Below are 18,983 nucleotides of genomic sequence, written 5' to 3'. Positions count from 1 at the left end.
AAAACAAGTATTCTTCTATTAAATTGATGTTGAAAATTTTAAATGATTATAAAAGCACGTATACAAATTTCTTAATTTATATGTTTATTGTGGGTCACCAGATACACTAAATCACTTTCGTTTCTTGTTTTTTTTTCTTTGAACATGACCAGTTTTTCGGGATCACAACCTAAAGTTGTTGTCGTTGTTTTGAATTAAACACAAAGCTACACAATGGGCTATCTGGGCTCTGCCCCCCACGGGTATCGAAACCTGGTTTTTAGCGTTTTAAGTCAGCAGACATACCGCAGAGCCACTAGAGAGCCAACGTAACCTTCTAGTTTTTATGTAGCTACTTAAGACCAACCTCCCTCATCGTTCCCCAAATCTTGAAACCTGAAATGATAAGATCTAATTATTTATATGTGCCATGCTTTTAAGTGTTTGCTGATTAATTGTTTTGTAATCAAACACAAAACTACATAATGGGCTATTTATGCTTTGCCCGTCTCGGGTATCGAGACCCGTTTTATAGCGGTATGCATCTGCAGACATACCGCTCTGGCACGGGGAGGCTATGCTATTAGGCACAGCAAAATTACAGTAATAGATAAGAAAAGAATTATCAAGATGTCTGATCTTTATCAGGCTTAAAGCAGAAAATATCATGCTTTTTGGACTCAAGTTATTCATGCCGAGAACCAATCATAGTGCGACGTCACGATGACAGCAAACTCACTTTCTCAATATACAATCTCGATCTTAATCCGAGAAAATTGTGATTTTCTGCTTATAAGGAGTGTAAAAATTTTGTTTGATTTCCTGTTCTATTTTATACACCACTGAAATTTTAAGTAGAACTTAGGAAATGTATTTTCATTATTTGCAAGTCTGTTTTATTTATCGTGAAATAACAGATTCGAAAATAATTTTCGATATACCATTTTAAATGGTGAAAAATGTATTTAACAGTTTTTTCTTGAATATTTTGAAAGTAATAAAAGACTTAAGTGTAAACTATTACAAGAACGTGTAATTATTCAACTGTTCAAACTAAATATGTTTTTATATCAGTAAAGTGATACGTGTGATTGTTCTGTACTCTAAAGATTATGATGGCGTTGCTGTTATTTAAAACATTTCATTATTTCTTGTTTTTGTTGTCGTCAATATATGTGTTTCTGAAACAATAGATCTCAAGGTTCTGTTTACTCATACGTCTTCTAGGATCAGAAATGAGAATACGGTTATCAGTTTTACTATAGCTTTTGTAATGACAATAAAAATATGTAATATTTTTTTCAAAGCAGCCTCAATATCGGAGATTTATAATGCTAAAAATTTGGTTTCTATAACTTTTATTGGCATAGAACAGATAACCGATTCCGTAATTTTGTGCTTAATAACAAAGAAACACAAAACTACACAATGAGTTATTCGTGTTGCGCCCACCACGAGTATCGAAAGCCAGTTTTTTTAGCGTTACACCTCTGATTTGCCGTTGACCACCGGCGGGCTGGGGCATTGAACTCTTTCGCCAAAATAAAGTTTTTGAGTGTGTTTTTCTTATAGCAAAGCCACATGGGGCTATCTGCTCAGCCTACCGAGGGGAATCGAACCCTTGATTTTAGCGTTGTAAATCCGGAGACATACCGCTGTACTAGCCGGGAGCAAAGTTTTTGAGGCTCTAGCCCAGACACTTTTTTCAAAATTCTCTTTCACAATTCACATTGTTTCATTTACCACCATCGTAAAGAAGTAGTTTATTAAAAATAAAAAAGGCTTGCAGATTTAAATGTCATTCACGAACAATATTAATTGATAATTACGAAAAGTAACAACGCAACAATATACTCCGAGCTAAAGAATTTTAATAAGTTTCAAACATACAAAGAAGACAACCTTTCTGATGAAAGGATCAAATAATCTTCACTGTGTTTAATGTTTAATTCAGAAGACCGGTTTGCACTAGTATTGTACATGTGTGTCGACACTGCTGAACTGCCAGGATATGCTTATGTGGGTTCCTTAAACTAGTTCACCCTGGAAAACATTCATAAAAACTTCGAAAAAATCTCTGACACTTCCTGTTTCTCTCTTTCTGCTTCGTCGTCTGATTCATTATCTTTTCTTGACGAACCCTAACAAGTTATTTTTACATCTCTTTTTGTTAATAAGTTATTGTGTTTTATTGTCCCTGATTCTTTGTTTCTAACGGCCACGCCCAACCTGGCCAAGTGGTTTAGGCATTCGACTCGTAATCCGAGGGTCGCGGGTTCGAATCCACGTCACATCAAACATGCTCGCCCTTTCGGCCGGGGGTGGGCGTCATAATGTGATGGTCAATCTCAATGTTTGTTGGTAATAGAGTAGCTCAAGAGTTGGCGGTGGGTTCCTTCTAGTGTTACACTGCAAAATTAGGGACAGATAGCCCTCGTGTAGCTTTGCGCGAAATTTAAAACAAACACATGTAACGCCCAAGTTGAGTTTCTTAGGTTTTCCTTCTATATTTCTATTACTTATAAGTTTTAATGACAGTTTTTTTGTTTGTTTGTTTTTTACTTTAAGGGCACCAAAACTTGTATACTTATATATTGTTTCAAGGCAGTTTTATACACAGGTCATAAAATGTACACGAAATGTTTTGTTTGTTGTTTAACGCAAAGTTACATAATGGATCTACCTGTGTTCTGCCCACCGCGAATATCGAAATCCAAGTTTGAGTATTATTAGTCCTCAAATTTACCAATGAGTAACCTAAGTGGGGGTGGGGTGGACGAAAATGTGATTTTTTTTATGCTTCCAGGATTTATCTCTCTCTCTTTGACGGTAGTGAACATTCTAGTAAGACTGTATCACACCGAATATAGCTGAGATTATTAAATTTTTAGATGAGGAAACGTTTTTTTAGGCTAAGATGTCGCCTCTTGATCTTAAAATAAACTTTACCTACATAACCTCTTTGCATAATTTGAAGGTCAGTAAGATAATAATTATATCCAAACTCTGGTTCCCACAATCATTTCGCCTCAATATACACAAAATATACAGTGCCGTCCCTAAACGCTCTCTAATATTCTTCAATAAATTTGTCATTAATGTGATAATGCAACTATACATGACCCATAATTTTTACACAACTCAAAATTATATAGAAAATTGCTTTAATAACCTATGGCTGTTATTGCATTGAGATATGATGGGACCTATAAAATAATTTTATTTTCTATCACAATCTCTCCACACACACAGATATGTGTATATATATATGTGTGTGTGTATGTATGTATATATATATGTGTGTGTGTGTTTGTGTGTATATATATATAGAGAGAGAGAGAGCAACATGAAAGTTTTGCTGTATGAAGTTATTAACACTGTTGGTCAATCTAATTTTTGTTGTTTTTTCTTAACTAAATAAATCACTTATAAAGTTTATTTGAGATAAACTTGAATAATCAAACACCAATTAAAGGAGTTTTAAATTTCATGTAGTTATCTTCCGTATGAGACTGACATATGGTTTTTGTTTGTGAAGAATTCCATGATTAATGTAAAGTATATATTAACAAAAATTTTAACGTCATCAATTTTGGAACAAAAATATTCACAGGAACAGTTTAGTTCATAATTAATCGTAAAGAGGAGTAGATTGTTTATTTTAACATCACGTTTCTATTGTCCAAGTGAATTTCCCGAAGCAAAATAAAGTTAGATTCTATAAGGGCGAATTAACGTTCAAATTCCCATATACAAATGATGTAAGGTTCAAACAAGCCATTGAACATAAATAAAAATGACTTGTGAATCATTTTAGGTACTTGTCATATATTCATTGTGTCTTGTTATACAATAGAAATACTTTTGTGTTTTTGTTTTTAAATTGGAACGAGAACAACAATCAAATTAGCTCAATAACAGCACATCAAAATTAATACTTTTAATTCTGGGAGAGAGACAAACAGATACTAGAAATAACCTAGAACTCTCTGAGAACTGAGCTTAAAATGATTTGTTTGTCGAATTTATGCAAATCCACTCAAGGGATACTTGCATCAGCTGCCCCTAATTTAAAAGTGATAGATCAAAAAGGAAGGCAATTAATAAGAGGTATTCACCACCAACTTTTGAGCCACACTAGTAACTGAAAGGTAGGATTGACCGTCACGTTATAGCACCCACAGAAGAAAGGGCGAACGAATTGCTATTCGAGTATCCTAACCACCACCTCACGGTAGGCCTAGCTTAAAATGAATTCAACTGAATTATGTTGAGTAATTTGAAATGAACATGAATTATTCTATAAATGTCTTCCTTATTGATAAAAGGTCATATATTACAAGGCAATATATATACAAGAAACGGATTTCAGATAAATGGTAATAGCTACTGTTTTTACTACCTTATCTTATTATACCAATCTAATTATGTACATATTTAATTACTGAGTTTTGTATATTACCTTCGTGGAGCTGACATTCCACTTAACTCAAATATAAACACAACAATCGGAGATATAACAGTTTTTTTGTTTTTTTTTCTCCTTTTACTCTCAATTAGTACATTTTGTGAAACTGTTGCTGTAAATATCTTTGATATGATATTTAAGTAAAACGAATTTATTAGTCCAGGACTGGTACAGCAGTAGTTGCGAATCACAAAAGTAAATAATTTAGATTTGATGTGAAATGATAAATAAAAAACAATAAACAAATTACACTGTACATTTTATATTTCCTAATAATAAATAGAACATTTCAGACTTGAAGAAAATTCTCCTATCTATGTATTTATTTGTTTGTTTTAGAGTAAAGCCACAGTGGGCTATTTTCTTTGTTCAGAACAGGGAAACCGAATTCCAAAATTTTAGCGTTGTAATTCGGAAACTTACCGATATCCACTGTAGGGCTCTTACTAGGTAAAATATGATTTATAATTTTGAAATATTGATTATTTAACATTATTTTATTTGCAAGTGTTTTAATGAAACTTACGTAATGGATATTGGTTATCATTTTTTTTTCTCAAGAAATCTAAAAACAATTGCAATCATTCTTAACAAAAATATTTAAGATGGTAAATTTGACTGTAACACAGCTGAGCATAGCTCTTTGATTATCGTGACATACCAAAGGAGTACTACAACACATCTTACATTTGTGTCCTTTTATCCCAAAAAACAAAAATAAAACACACACATATACACAAAACCGCATTCATCACTAAGGAGATTTGAGTGCGTTATAAGAGTGACAGTGAAACCAAACCAGTCTGTTAGATAGGAATAACCCAAGAGTTGGCGGTGAGTGCTATTTATTAGTTTCCTTCTGGTATATCAGTTTAAAATCAACACAGGTGGCCCTTGTTTAGTTGTTGGTTTTTTTTTGCGAAAATCCTTAAATAACATTCGAAACTACCGGATCCATTTATTCAAAACCACGTAATGTCAATTTAATAAAATTATTATTCATTGTAAATGAACTAACCTTCATTCACTGTAAAGATTTTGTTTTGTTAGTTTAAAAATCTTTGAAGGATTAGATTTTGTTAGTACAAACAAGTGATAAATATAATACGTGTGTTTGTTTTTCTTATAGCAAAGCCACCTCGAGCTATCTGCTGAGTCCAACGAGGGGAATCCAACCCCAGATTTTAGCGTTATAAATCTGTAGACTTACCGCTGTACTAGCGGGGGGCGAATACAATAGTGCAATATTACAATAATTTAATGCTTAACCAAACAGTTTCTGTTCAGTGATACGCATCGTAACTTAACTGATCAATGAAATGTTTATTGATAAGCACAAAGGTGCTTGTGCTGTGCTCATAACAAGTATAGAAAACAGGTTTTTAGTGGTGTGTGAGCCCTTAGATTTACGGTTGATCTACTGGGGAGGCAACAAAATGAATGAAAAAATGAGTTTTATTGTTTTTAAAAGAGGTGTGGATAATAGACTGAAACAATGGTCATTGAAAAGTGTTAATGTACCCATTGCATAACGGGCCCGGTATAACCAGGTGGGTTAAGGCATGCGACTCGTAATCTAAGGGTCGCGGGTTCGCATCCCCGTCACACCAAATATGCTCGCCTTTTCAGCTGTGGGGGCGTTGTAATTTATGGTCAATTCCACTGTTCGTGGATAAAAGAGTAGCCTTAGAGTTGGAGGTGGGTGGTGATGACTAGCTGTCTTCCCCTAGTCTTACACTGCAAAATTAGGGACGGCGATCGCAGATAGCCCTCGAGTAGCTTTGCGCGAAATTAAAAAAACAAACAAACACTACGCAATACGCCTATTGCATAATAAAATATAAAATGCCATAGTGATACTTATTCACTGATAAGTAACTTAATTATAATTAGCTCGCGCACATTAAGATTTATAAAACATACTATTTTTTTCATATGCAAAGATTTAGTTATACCATGATCAGTTTACAAGACAATACGGCCAGTCAGAGATCCCACTGACTATTAAGAACCGTCATGCTTAAATAACTTTTACATGCTCGATAGAGTTTCTTCTTTAACTAGTTCGCATCATTACTTTATTTTAGCCTAACTAGGCATCAGTAACATGAATCAACATAATATTCCCCACTCTAAAATATTATGAAGTTTGTGGTATTAATTATTGCAGATCCTATTCCTCGACGAATGGACCACAAGCTAACAAGGCTCTTTGTTTTAGAGCAAAGCTACTTAACAGGCAGTTTGTGTCTTGTCCACCACAGTAGTTTAGCGTATTACGTCCGTAAAATTACAGTCGACTGGTTGGGGGACACTAACATGTTATCCTTTGGATTCTATGCCACAGTCAGTTCAGGTTGGGCCAAAGGTAATCCAATCAAGTACCAATGAAAGTAATAACAAACTAGTTAGTCAGTGTAGATTTATGTTAAAATTGTTTTGCTTTTTTATAAATTTCGCGCAAAGCTACTCATAGGCTATCTGGGCTAGCCGTTCCTAATTTAGCATTGTAAGACTAGAGGGGCGGCAGCTAGTTATCACCACCCACCGCCAACTCTTAGGCTACTCTTTTACCAAAGAATAATGGGATTGACCGTCACACTATAACGCCCCCACGGCTGAAAGGGCGAGCATGCTTGGTGCGACGGGGATTCGAACCCGCGTTCGATTACGAGTGTAACGTCTTAACCCATCTGGCCATGGCGGGCCGTCGTCTCGGCCTTTCAGCTGCGGAGGGGGCATTATAATATGATAGTGAACTCCACTATTCGTTGGTAAAAAGCACCCCAAGAGTTGGCGGCGGGTGGTGTTGACTTATTGCATTCCATCTAGTCTCTTACTTCTATAATTAGAGATTGCTACCTCAAATAGGCCTGAGTAGCTTTGCACGAATATCATAAACAAAACCAAAAATATTTTAATTTGTGAATGTTCCTCCATATTGTAGAAAGACTTTACATTCCTCGTATTAAATAAATTAAAATAAAATCATTACTAATTAAAACTATAAGAGGATTCTAGTTGCGAAAATCGCTTAGCGCCCTAACCATACTGGGCCTGTTTGATATGGTAGTCGCAAAACCAACCTTAAGTCAGAGTTAGAAAAGATAGCGTACTGCAGACAGGGGTTGTTATTCAGTGTCGTTATTTATAACAAAAAGAAGAAAAACAAACAAATTAAAGAAAACATCATTAGAAGCAGCAGTGTAAACCGCTATAAATTACAAAACAAGGGTTTTTATCTGTATGTGCCTTTTTCTTAAGGCCAGTGATTTTTAGAGTTATAAGTCCTCAGACTTACCGCTGAGCCACAGATGGCAAGTGTTCAGTAGATTAATTCTATGGGTTAATATAATGACACTTAGATGTTCAAGAAAGAGAACTTTAATAGTAACCTCTTTTTTTTACTTACTCGTCAGGTATCGATATGAGGTAAGATAGACGAAAGACAACTTGTAACCTTTTCTTTTAAATCATACAGACACAGTGAAATTCGTTCTACAGGCTATACCAGCTTACAGATCGGTAACACTACTAATAAAGACTTTTTATCTATCAAATATATAGAATATTTGAATACTCTGTCATATTTGCTGCTGTTACGTAACTTTTTTATTTTTTTAACTAAGGGTTTTAGTTCAATCTGAATTACACCTTATGCACTTAAACGGTCGGGGCAGAAATTCATAGGGTTCAGAAATAGCTGTTCTGACTGTTGATCTAGGCCTATTGGTCAAGCGAAGGATAACCACTCAATAGTACATGTCGCCACAAGTGTTTTGTGTAACTCTTGGGACCAAATAGTGGGATTAAATGCCATTTTTTATAACGCGTCCATAGTTGAAAATGTGGAGTGCGATTATTGGCATCGTCTTAAAAATAGTTTTAAATTAAACTAGTTTTTTTATCATGTTACATGTTTTTATATTTATATACGTGTCTCCCACTGGTGCAGCGGTAACTCTACGGATTTACAACGCTAGAATCAGAGGTTCGATTCTTCTCAGTGGGCATAGCAGATAGCCCGATGTGGCTTTGCTATAAGAAAAACACACTTATTTATGCGTGTTGTTCAGTCTATGCTCATGTGTTAATAAATAACTTCAGCCGTTCATACTGAATTTGTACTGCTTCAAGTTCAGCTGTGTGAAGGAAAATAATATACTATAAGTATCAAGTTACCTTTCTGAAGTATTGAATCAGTTTATCCTAGTATAGTAATGGTGAATTACTTTGAATAGTTGAACAAGGAGCTTTAGCTGCAGTATTTAATGATTTCATTATTTCGTTGGACAATGTTTTGGTTATTTCAAAAACGTCACAGTGCTTTTTTAAAACATGTTTTGTCCAGGTAATAGCAAAAAATAAACTTAAAACATATATATCTGTCATCACTTATAAAAAACAAAACTGTCGCAAAGAAATGGTTAAACTTAAGAAAGGCAAGAATTATTTTTGGGCCTGGATGGAGTTTGTTTTATGGCTCTCACTCCATCGGCTAAAGAAGAGGGCGGAGCTACTAGAAACATTCACCCCAAGTAATGGAATTATGACAGTCAAGTTTCTTGACTTAATCTTCAAGCTCAGATTCATATAAAACCGTAATTAGCACATACTATTTTTCAATGTTCGTGACTTTATTTTTTTTTTTAAAAGAAGCAAAAAGCACACGTGTATCAAATACACGTACGGGTTTAAATTTTCTCTATTACTTATCACCTTGTGTTTAGTACAAACTTAGTATGAATAATGGCAAATGATTATTATAAAGATTTATTTTTTGGATATTTGTTAAACTTTAAACTCTCCCTCAATCTAAAGATAAATTAAAAATAACGTTTTTTATTATTTTTTTGCGCAACAGTTAAATTGATACTCAACATAAAATTTTGTTAAAGGCATAAATTCGTCAGTTCTATTTTAACGGAATTTTAAATCCTGTAAGAATTACAAATCAACGACAACAGATAGTATTCTCAATACAATGAATATGTAAATTATTTTGTTTTGTGAAACGCTAAAAATTTGTAATGTGTGTGGAAATATATGTTAGTTTATAGATCTTATTTATGAACACAGGGTCAGTCCAACACGAGTAGGTAATACTGCATTAACACGACCTGAGGTTGGTGAAACAAGATGTTGTGCATCAGCCAATGATAAAGTTTGTTATTCAATCAAAAATTTTACTAATTTATGATTTGTTTGTTTGTTGAATTTCTAACAAAGCTACTCGAACACTACTACACCAGCCTTCCTAATTTAGAAGTGGCAAACTAGAGAAAAGATAGCTTGTCAACACCACCGTCCCATGGGGTTACTCTTTATTAACAAGAAATGAGATTGGTCCTAATGACCTCACGGGTGAAAGAGCTAACGCATTGGTTGACTTGGTTTGAGCCTGCTCATTGTGAGTCGAGCCCTTACCACCGGGCAATGCTAAGTGCTCTAATAGTTGAAGTCACGTTGGTAATGAAATTCTATTTATAAACTTGCTTTCGAGATCTAATCATACAAACTTGATGACATTTAAACTAGATTACTGTAGTGGCCAAGTTAAGTACCAAAACTATATTAATAAAATAAATAAAATTATATATTCAAACATCTAACATCGCCCTCTACATTCCGACACTCAGTTACACAACCCCTTCCAAACATGTGGGCAGCTTCCGGTCAGTTACCTCTTTCTTTGTGAACCTGATGATGACCCAAGAAGGTCGAAACGTTGTTCGCTCTTCTATGTAAAATATTTTCTCAACCCAAACGAACCGTTTTTGCATATACATATAAGTGATACTTTACAAAGTTTATTTTGTGGAATTAACCTACATACTTATTTAACTTTTTATATTTTGGTTAAATGTTGCTAATGTTTAAGCCTGCTTGTGTCACCATAACAGGAAAAAAGACTGTTAATAATAATTATAGACTAACAAAAAAAAAAAAAAAAACACACCAGAATAATAATCAAATATAAGTTAAAGATTGTTGTACATTGTATAAAGAGTTAATCACACTTTATGAGAATGTCTTGTTTTGCATATTCTCATACAGTTGTGTGTCACCCATAGACCCAAGCCACAATACCACAGGCAACATGTTTAGCATTTAAGTATTTGGTTGCAGCAAATTCTCATCTGTCATGATGGTGAGACAGAGAAGACTTATGACCAGAGGAATATCTATACCATAGTATTTTCTGAGAAATAATATGTATGCATTGATATGGAGGAGAGATTAAGAACTTGAATCACAATGGGTTTTAAGACAGCTGTCTGTAACATAGTTAATGACGTTGGAAAAATAAGATTGGTACATCCATTCGAAGGTATAAAACCACTTAAACAGCATTTTACCATATATATGACTGCTACTACCATTTCAAAGTTTGCATATTGGTTATTTAGGAATCATATCCCCCTAGAAAGTAATTGTTAACCAGTTACATATACCAAAAATGATCTTGTCCTTGCAGAAAAATGAAGTGTAAACTATAAGTGTACAAGAAGAGCTCTGTGGATTTATAAAGGTTGAGAACCACTAGACTTTAGAACTGCATATATATTTATACACTTGTTTTTTGTGGATATTCATATTATATCACTTGTGTGTATGGGTAGTTTTTGCTAGAGATGAAAATTGCCTTTTGGAAATAGTTAAGACTTTACCTGTTTTGTTCTTCATGACTTATCGTAAACTATTAGGTAAGTACTAGGGATTAAGATATAACCTCTCACATTATTGTATGCAAAATGGCTTATCTCACCCTAAAACACCATGTGTTTTATGTGTATCTCAATTTGGCAGATTGTTGTACGAGTGGTTTCCACCCAGTTTTTGTGTGCTTCCAAACCTTTTCACATTTACAAGTGACACTAAGACATATTGCAGTTGTTTCCAGGTCATTTGTAATACATATAGATTCAGCATTATTTTAAAAACATGCCATCTCACTTTTCATGACCCTCTTAGTCCATTTCAAATTTTGAGAGAACACCTAGTCTTCAGTTGATTTCTTGCTACCAGATTGTACTGTTATATGCAATGAACTGGTTCATTAGTTTCTTTTTTGATATTCAATTAACTTCTGTACATTTAATAAGATATTCTCTACACCTCTAACATAAATAGATTTATTGTTTTTATTTTTTAATTTTAATTTTTTAGTGTCTTTTACATATATTTAGGTGTGTGTGGATGATGTTCAAACATCAGAAGTTGATGGGTTTGCTCTCTGTTGATTGTCACTGTATGCTTAAGTGATTTTTGTAGTTGTTGAAAAATTATGAAGTTCAAGTACAGCCACAGGTAACCAATTGGATCTAATAAGTCCCTCATGAAGATCGGTTTTCAGATACTACAAATGTTGAATGCAGATGACACTTGATAAAATATGAGCTAATGATCAAGTAATTGGATGGATCATTTGGCAAATGAGAACAGTGTGACCAGTATGAGTTGGGATGACCATATTGCTCCTCATTAAAGAAAAAAAAATTTTCTTTGGGGTGACAAATTTATAAAATATTTCTTTGCTACTACCCCTAATGTATAAAATATGGTCTTTTGTTCTTGAGGTGTACAAGCAAATTGTGCAGTGAGCTTACAGTGTTCTCAACTTAAGTAGAGCATTTTGAAACTGTAATATCGGTTAGAGTGGGGAAAAAAATCTTGACTCTTATTTTTTATGTAACTGCACTGTATTGCCTCATGCTCAAAAATGATGTTGATATCACAAGACATTCAAGATTGTTGAGTATATGTCTAATTATCCCTGGAATTACTAACATCTCTCTTTAACCAGGTAGTTACTTATAATTGAACTCTCTGTGGATTTGGGTTTGCCTACATATGTGAACCACCAAGTAATGCACATCTAACTGGAATTGTTTTTAAGACCTGTGGTCAGTAGTTTTTTTCCTTTATGGTGGGATGTAGGGAACTTTAGGTTGTTTCCTGGAATCAATTCTTACAACTACACATGTTCCACATGGAAAGGTAGAATTTGAGACTTTTATATAGTTTTTGCCAGATTCATCCACCAATTATTGCTTTTTTGTCAGTGGAATTTCTGTGTTAATTTTGGTGGATTAGACTTATGTTGTTCCAGTTTTTTCTCCTCATTTGAAGATTTTAATGTCACAGTGATCATGCTTTAATGTGAGAAAATTAAATTGCACAATAAGATTTATAGAAACTGCCAGAAACATTTTATATATAAAAAAAGCAATCTTTCAGTTTAAATAGATTCTTTTATGGTCTAACAAAAACTCAATGTATTTCTTTAGTAATTTATTCAGTACTTTTGCTCCTGTTACAGCCTATTTACAACTTTCATATGTATATAGTCATTTCTAAGTAAGTTATTGTACATTGTTTTACACACTCTAGATGGGACATACAACAGCTAAGAGAGCTTTGTGCAATAGAAAACCTTTCAAAGAGGTGTAAAAAAAAAAAGGATGCAATAAAACTGAGGCATAATTCTGAAATAAAATATTTTTCTTCCAGAGCCAAATGATAGTAAATTTGTTTACTATTGTACCTATAATAAATTTTGTTCTATTAACATTTCAGGCATCACAGTAGCCAGAGTTCAGCTAACTAAAAGTACAACTATGTTTTGAAGTTATTGCTATTATAAAGTATTGTGTGTAGCAGCCTTTGTTAATTATGATGTTTTGGATTTTTAAATTAGGCTTATTATAGTACTTTGTTTATTTTTAAGTGCAAAGATATCACTTTCTACATCCCAATATCCCTCTCCTGCATCTTCTTGCCTGGATTTTGTTTTGGTCTTAGTAATAAGTTATAGTTTCACACAGAGTTGCATCCTTGTTAGCTACTTCCATATGTCCACCTTCCATGGAAGTGTATTAATGCATGTGGAAATTCTTCCTCTGTTTGTGACTTGAGTGGTGAAATTTCTCACCTGGGTCTTTGACTGCAGGTTTCAGTCTCCTTGCTTTCTGGATATTGGATGGCCCTCTCCTATACCCTCCGTTTTTCTATATACTGTAGGATTTTTACTTTCCCTGTTAATACCATGCTCATACGTTCCTTCTGGATTTTGATGTTTCTAAAGCATTCTGCCATTTCACTTGAGGACATTAATGTGGTCCTTGATGACCTCACCTTACATCTGTTTAAACCACTTTCTTTGTGTTCCTTGTTTCGTTTGTCCCTTAAGTCATATTTTCTTTCTATGCCTATGATGTTGATCTAAAATGCCATTAAATATTTTGTAATGAAATGTAAATTATAATATGCATCTGCACATGTAAGTTAGTGAAATTAAAAGTTAGTTAACAAAAAAAAAGCAAAATATACTGGATGATATTCATATGTAACTTTCAGGAATTACAAGCAAATCATTTTACTAGAATAGATGAAGCAGAATTTTGTAATACACAAGAGTTAACCTAGTTTTTTTGTATGGAATAATTTAATGGCATTTTAGTAATGTATTGTTAAATAAAAAAATAGCACAAGTGCAGCTTATATGTTTCATCTATATCAGAGTTTAATAACTGTTTTAATCCAAATATTGCATGATTTAAGTATATATCTTTTTACAATATATATTTTTTATATATACATATATATGTGTGTGTGTGTCTTATGACTTTCATATACAGTTCAATACACTGAGTTGTGTGAGAAGGTTCCTAATGTAGTATTTGGGAAACCAGTTCCAAGTTTCAAAGCATGGTAAGGTTACTCTCATACCAGTAGTTTGTTTGTAAGATTATACAAAGGCCATTGTTTTGTTAGACTTGTATAATACTTCATGAGTATTGACTGTTCAAATGACTTAATTTTGGGTTATATGGATTTTTTAGTAATCTCTTTAATAAATATCAGGTGGTATGGGATATAATGACTAAAATTTTGTTTCATTTGAATATCTTCTAAGTACGATGTCTGTTCAAAAAATACGCGGACTGACGTCATAAAACCAAATGTACTTTATTTAGAAGTTACAGGTCTGGGACTTCTTCAAAGTACTCTCCTCCCCAACGCACACACGTATCCCAACGGTGTTTCCACTTGTTGAAACAGTCCTGGTACGCTTCTTTTGTAATGTCCTCCAGCTCCTTCGTCGCATTTGCCTTAATCTCGGAAATCGTCTCAAATCTTCTTCCTTTCAAGGGTCTTTTGAGCTTGGGGAACAAGAAACAATCGAAAGGAGCAAGGTCAGGTGAGTAGGGTGGGTGGGGAAGAACAGTGATCGAGTGTTTGGCCAAACACCCACGAGTTCTGAGGCACAAATTTCGCAGCAACGCGGTGCATCTTCAATTTTTCGGTCAAAATCTCGTAACAAGATCCAACTGATATCCCACACTCTTCAGCAAGCTCCCTGACAGTCAGATGTCAATTTGCCCGCACCAGGGTGTTGATTTTGTTGACGTGTGAGTCGTCAGTTGACGTGAAAGGACGTCCAGGACGCTCATCATCTTCAATGGACTGTCGATCATCCTTAAAATGTTCATGCCACTTGAAACATGCCATACGCTTCATAGCAACATCACCGTAAGCCGTGTTAAGCATAGCAAAAGTTTCAGTCGCAGATTTTCCAAGTTTAACACAAAATTTCACAGCAAGTCGTTGCTCCTTCAGGTCATTCATTCTGAAATCCGCCAAACGAAAAAATCGCACTTCACTTAAAACCGCGTAGCTAATACACAAATGAAGATATCTGCAATCAGGAAATGGCGTCGTAATCAGCTGATCTGTGCAAACCTAGCGACACCAAGCGGATTCCCCCAGAACCAACTGGAGCCGCACAATTCAAACAGTCCACGTACTTTTTGAACAGCCCTCGTACAGTAACCTTTGTTTCTGGGCAAAGACTGCTCACTAGAAACTTCTGTAAGTAGGTACCTGTTGAGTTAACTGAGAGCTCTTCTTTTATATGTTATAATCTGCAAATGTTATATCCTATTTCAATTTTAGTTTTATCAAATGAAAGGGCACACGTTTACAGGAACCCCCTTCTCTCCACAGATTTGAAAATATTTGTTTCAAATTGAAGAAAGGAAACCTCTCAGGAACTATAAGAGTAAGTTTCTGAGTTTTTTTCATGAATCTTTTAATGCTGAAACAATTTTAGCATATTTAATGATTGTGAAAGCTAAATGTTGTAGCAGAGTTGTTTTTTTAATATTTATAGTAATAAATTAATAATTTGTAACTTCAAAAGTGCATATATTTATCTTATAAAAATTGTCAGTTTGATTAAAATGTCTTTATCATTGTACTGAAATAAATTGTTTTACAGAAGAATATAAAATAATCTTCAGTCTATTTTTTTATTAAATCCATTTATAATAAGATATAAAAAATATAAATTTTACCTGTTTATATCAGTATGTTTTTAGTTTGTACTTGAAACTGAACAACAATGATATCTTAACAACTACACATTTTATTTTCTTGCATATTTTAGCCCTTAAACAGAGGCCATCATAAATTTATGCTGCTACCTACTATATTCCAGCTGTTTAAAGGTTAAAGTAATTTTATTCTTATTATTCCTTGTAACTTTCCAGTGGCATTTTTGTTTCTGTGTGTAAGTCTTCATAAGATGATGTAATACATGTGTAGAAAATAAGTTGGATCTCTCTGTGGATTGGCAGTGCAATATTAATATAAAGGCTAATTATGTTTGTCATCACGTTAGACACTGAAGAAGAATTAACATGATAAATTGAGATGTAGATGTAAAAAACAAGATTTTAGAAATGCATCAAGGGTGATTTTATTTGCAAAAAATACAGTGATAAATTAAATAATTTACTGTGATGGGACATCATTTGTAGTAACCAAAGAATAGTTTTGGTATTTAAAATATTAAAATACTTGAGAATGATATAATGTCCATGTTTACTGCTTTATTAGGGTTAAAATATATAGAAATTACAGATAAGAATAAGATAAATAAAATATTTAAATATCACTACTTGTACTTTTCTGTAAAAGTTAAGGATCATTTCTTAAAATGTTTGGATGGCACCTGGTTTTCTAGTCATATTACCTTGACGTTCTCCACTGATTCTGAGGTAGGTGCATTTGAGTGTGTTTTATATGTTTGATGGTTTATATTTTTTTATTAATGAATAGAATATGATTTCATGGCAGTTGGTATTTTAACTACTAGTAACCAGTAAAGCTTTTGTGTAAATGGTATTGCAAATATTTTATCTCTAACATAAAGTATTGTAGCTGTGAAATATAACTTGAGGTTTTATTGTATAAACAAATGGAAATTCACAAAACACTAAACTTACAGGAGGTAGGCCTAACTAGGCCTAACTAAACGTTTTTAATCATGCAAAATGTTTTAATTTCTCACATTACATATCATTAATTTTGTTTCATTCTTCAATATTTTTTTATATTTTGCAGTGAATTTTCACTTCTGTGGTTGACAAAGATATAAAAAAGCTTAAGTTTGAGGAGAAGTATAAAAAATAATGGTAGTTATCAAAGAAAACAGAAGACTTGAGCAAAAATCTAGAAGGTCTTGTCTCATGAAATTCACTCACAACATTTATTGTTTAGGCAAAAGATAACATAAATGTGAGATTGGAAACTTACTGTTTTTTCAGAAAGTTACTGACATTTTTGTATTAGCTGTTGAGAACTAAGCTAAAACTGATGAATCAAACAATATAATGCAAACAATTTGTTTTGGAGGTTGGAACATGATAGAGAGTAAATTGTTACAACAACACTGTGCTGAAGTGTGTGATGGCAGGAAGATAGTGCAGACAGGTTGCTGTTTTCAAAAGGGTTATTGACCTGTTGGCTTCATCTGCGAAGCTTTTGAGTCTACAGTTTTGTTTTATAGATTGTTTTTTTTTCTGTTATTAAATTTGACAATAAGTGAGAATTACAGTGCTGGTACTGTTTTAGAAAAGAAGATAACTTAGCAAAAAAACTGACAGTTGTTTAAGATTTTCCTAATGTAAAAATTTCCTACCAAAGTTAGTTTGTTTGCTCATGAAATTTTAACATCACAGGAAAACTTAATGCATTGTTATTACTGTAATACTGTGATAAAGAAGAAGAATACTTAATAGATTGTTATTACTGTAATACTGTGATAAAGAAGAAGAATACTTTATTAATAAGAAGCAGTTTCTGTTAAGTTTGTTTCAAGAGAAATGTGTTGAAAAATGGTATATTTGTCAACATGGAGAAGCAGATGAAACTGAATTAGGGTACTGTATATTTGTAATTTATTTGAAAAAAAAAAAACAACCCATAAAATTAAACTTATATGTTTATAATAAGTTTTGGCAGTTTTAAATGGCATGCTAGGTCTTGGGATGATATAACATTCTCAGTCCTCAGAGAATGACTTTCATGATTCATATACATTGACAATTGACAGCATATTTCTTTGATGCACTCTATAATTTATGACATAGTGCTATTGATTTTGGTACACAATTTTTAAATAAATATTTGCAAGTGGTGAGCTTGTTTTTAGTTCAACTAATTTGCAATAAATTTTAGAAATCAAAACAGTTTAATAAAGTCAATTACTGAAATTGTTTCCATATTGACAACTTGTTTTGGTAAACTAATATAAGAACCCAAAACATCTAAATAGTAAAAAAGTGAAAAATTGTCACTAAACCTAGATATTTTAAGGTAGAAGCCTTGTGACATGAAAAGTGTGATCATAGACTTATTAAAAGTAAGAAGTTGAAGTAATCTTTACTCATGTAGACAAAACTTACTGTGTGATAAGGCTGTGTTTGTTATGCTCCCATAAACATAAAATTTTAATGACAGTATATTTCAAGTATATTATTTATGTATGTTTTTGTGTACAAACAATTTCTATATCACCTACCTATTCAACATAGCTTAAAATTACGAATAATTACATGAAAATATTGTTATTTTTTTATTGATAATAACAGGATGTATGTATTTAAAATGAAACAAATTTGGTTAAGTAGCAGAATTTTATAACATAATCTGAGATTATATATCTATAATTTCTTGATCATATACATGTTTAATAAATGATACGAGTAGGAAAACAATCTAAGTGGTAATGTTGTGACATACCTATCATGGTAGGTACACTAGACCACGACACATGTTAAGTAACAAAAGTTTATTCCAAGATGACTGACAGTTGCCAGTTTAAGAAATATTCAGTTCTCGTCAGCCAGTTTAGTCAAGGAAATATATATATCAATATAGAATTATGTGACTGTGGTCTTTAATGTCAGTTTTTTGTTTATACATCTGTTTTAATGATTCCTCATTCTAAAACCCCTTTTTCTACCCATCTCTTAATCTTTAAATTTTGTAATATGGAACTGAACTGATATTAGGAACTAGGTAATAATTACAGTTTTAAATTGTAGAAACTTGTGTAAGTAATAGAGATTAACTGTAATTTTATTATCACACAACTTTTGGTCCTTTTTTGTGGGGCATTCATTCAAAGTAAACAGAAAAATTTCTTACAACATCATTTAAGAATAAACTGGCTTTTACATGATAG

The 18,983-nt window shown here is 33.0% G+C and overlaps 1 long non-coding RNA gene across 10 annotated transcripts in view; it reads left to right on the top strand.

Moving 5' to 3' along the window:
* LOC143246440 (uncharacterized) overlaps positions 1–18,983 on the top strand; it is a 50,455-nt gene that overhangs the window by 27,802 nt on the left and 3,670 nt on the right. For 3 of the 10 annotated variants that reach the window (XR_013025968.1, XR_013025970.1, XR_013025966.1), the window contains exon 2: positions 15,458–15,512. This is a non-coding gene — a long non-coding RNA (uncharacterized LOC143246440). The other 7 variants (XR_013025963.1, XR_013025964.1, XR_013025967.1 and 4 more) reach the window with 7 other exon arrangements.

Source organism: Tachypleus tridentatus, chromosome 3 (genome assembly GCF_004210375.1).
Source record: "Tachypleus tridentatus isolate NWPU-2018 chromosome 3, ASM421037v1, whole genome shotgun sequence".
In the NCBI taxonomy this organism is placed as follows: domain Eukaryota; kingdom Metazoa; phylum Arthropoda; class Merostomata; order Xiphosura; family Limulidae; genus Tachypleus; species Tachypleus tridentatus.
This window is presented reverse-complemented; position numbering and strand designations above follow the sequence as displayed.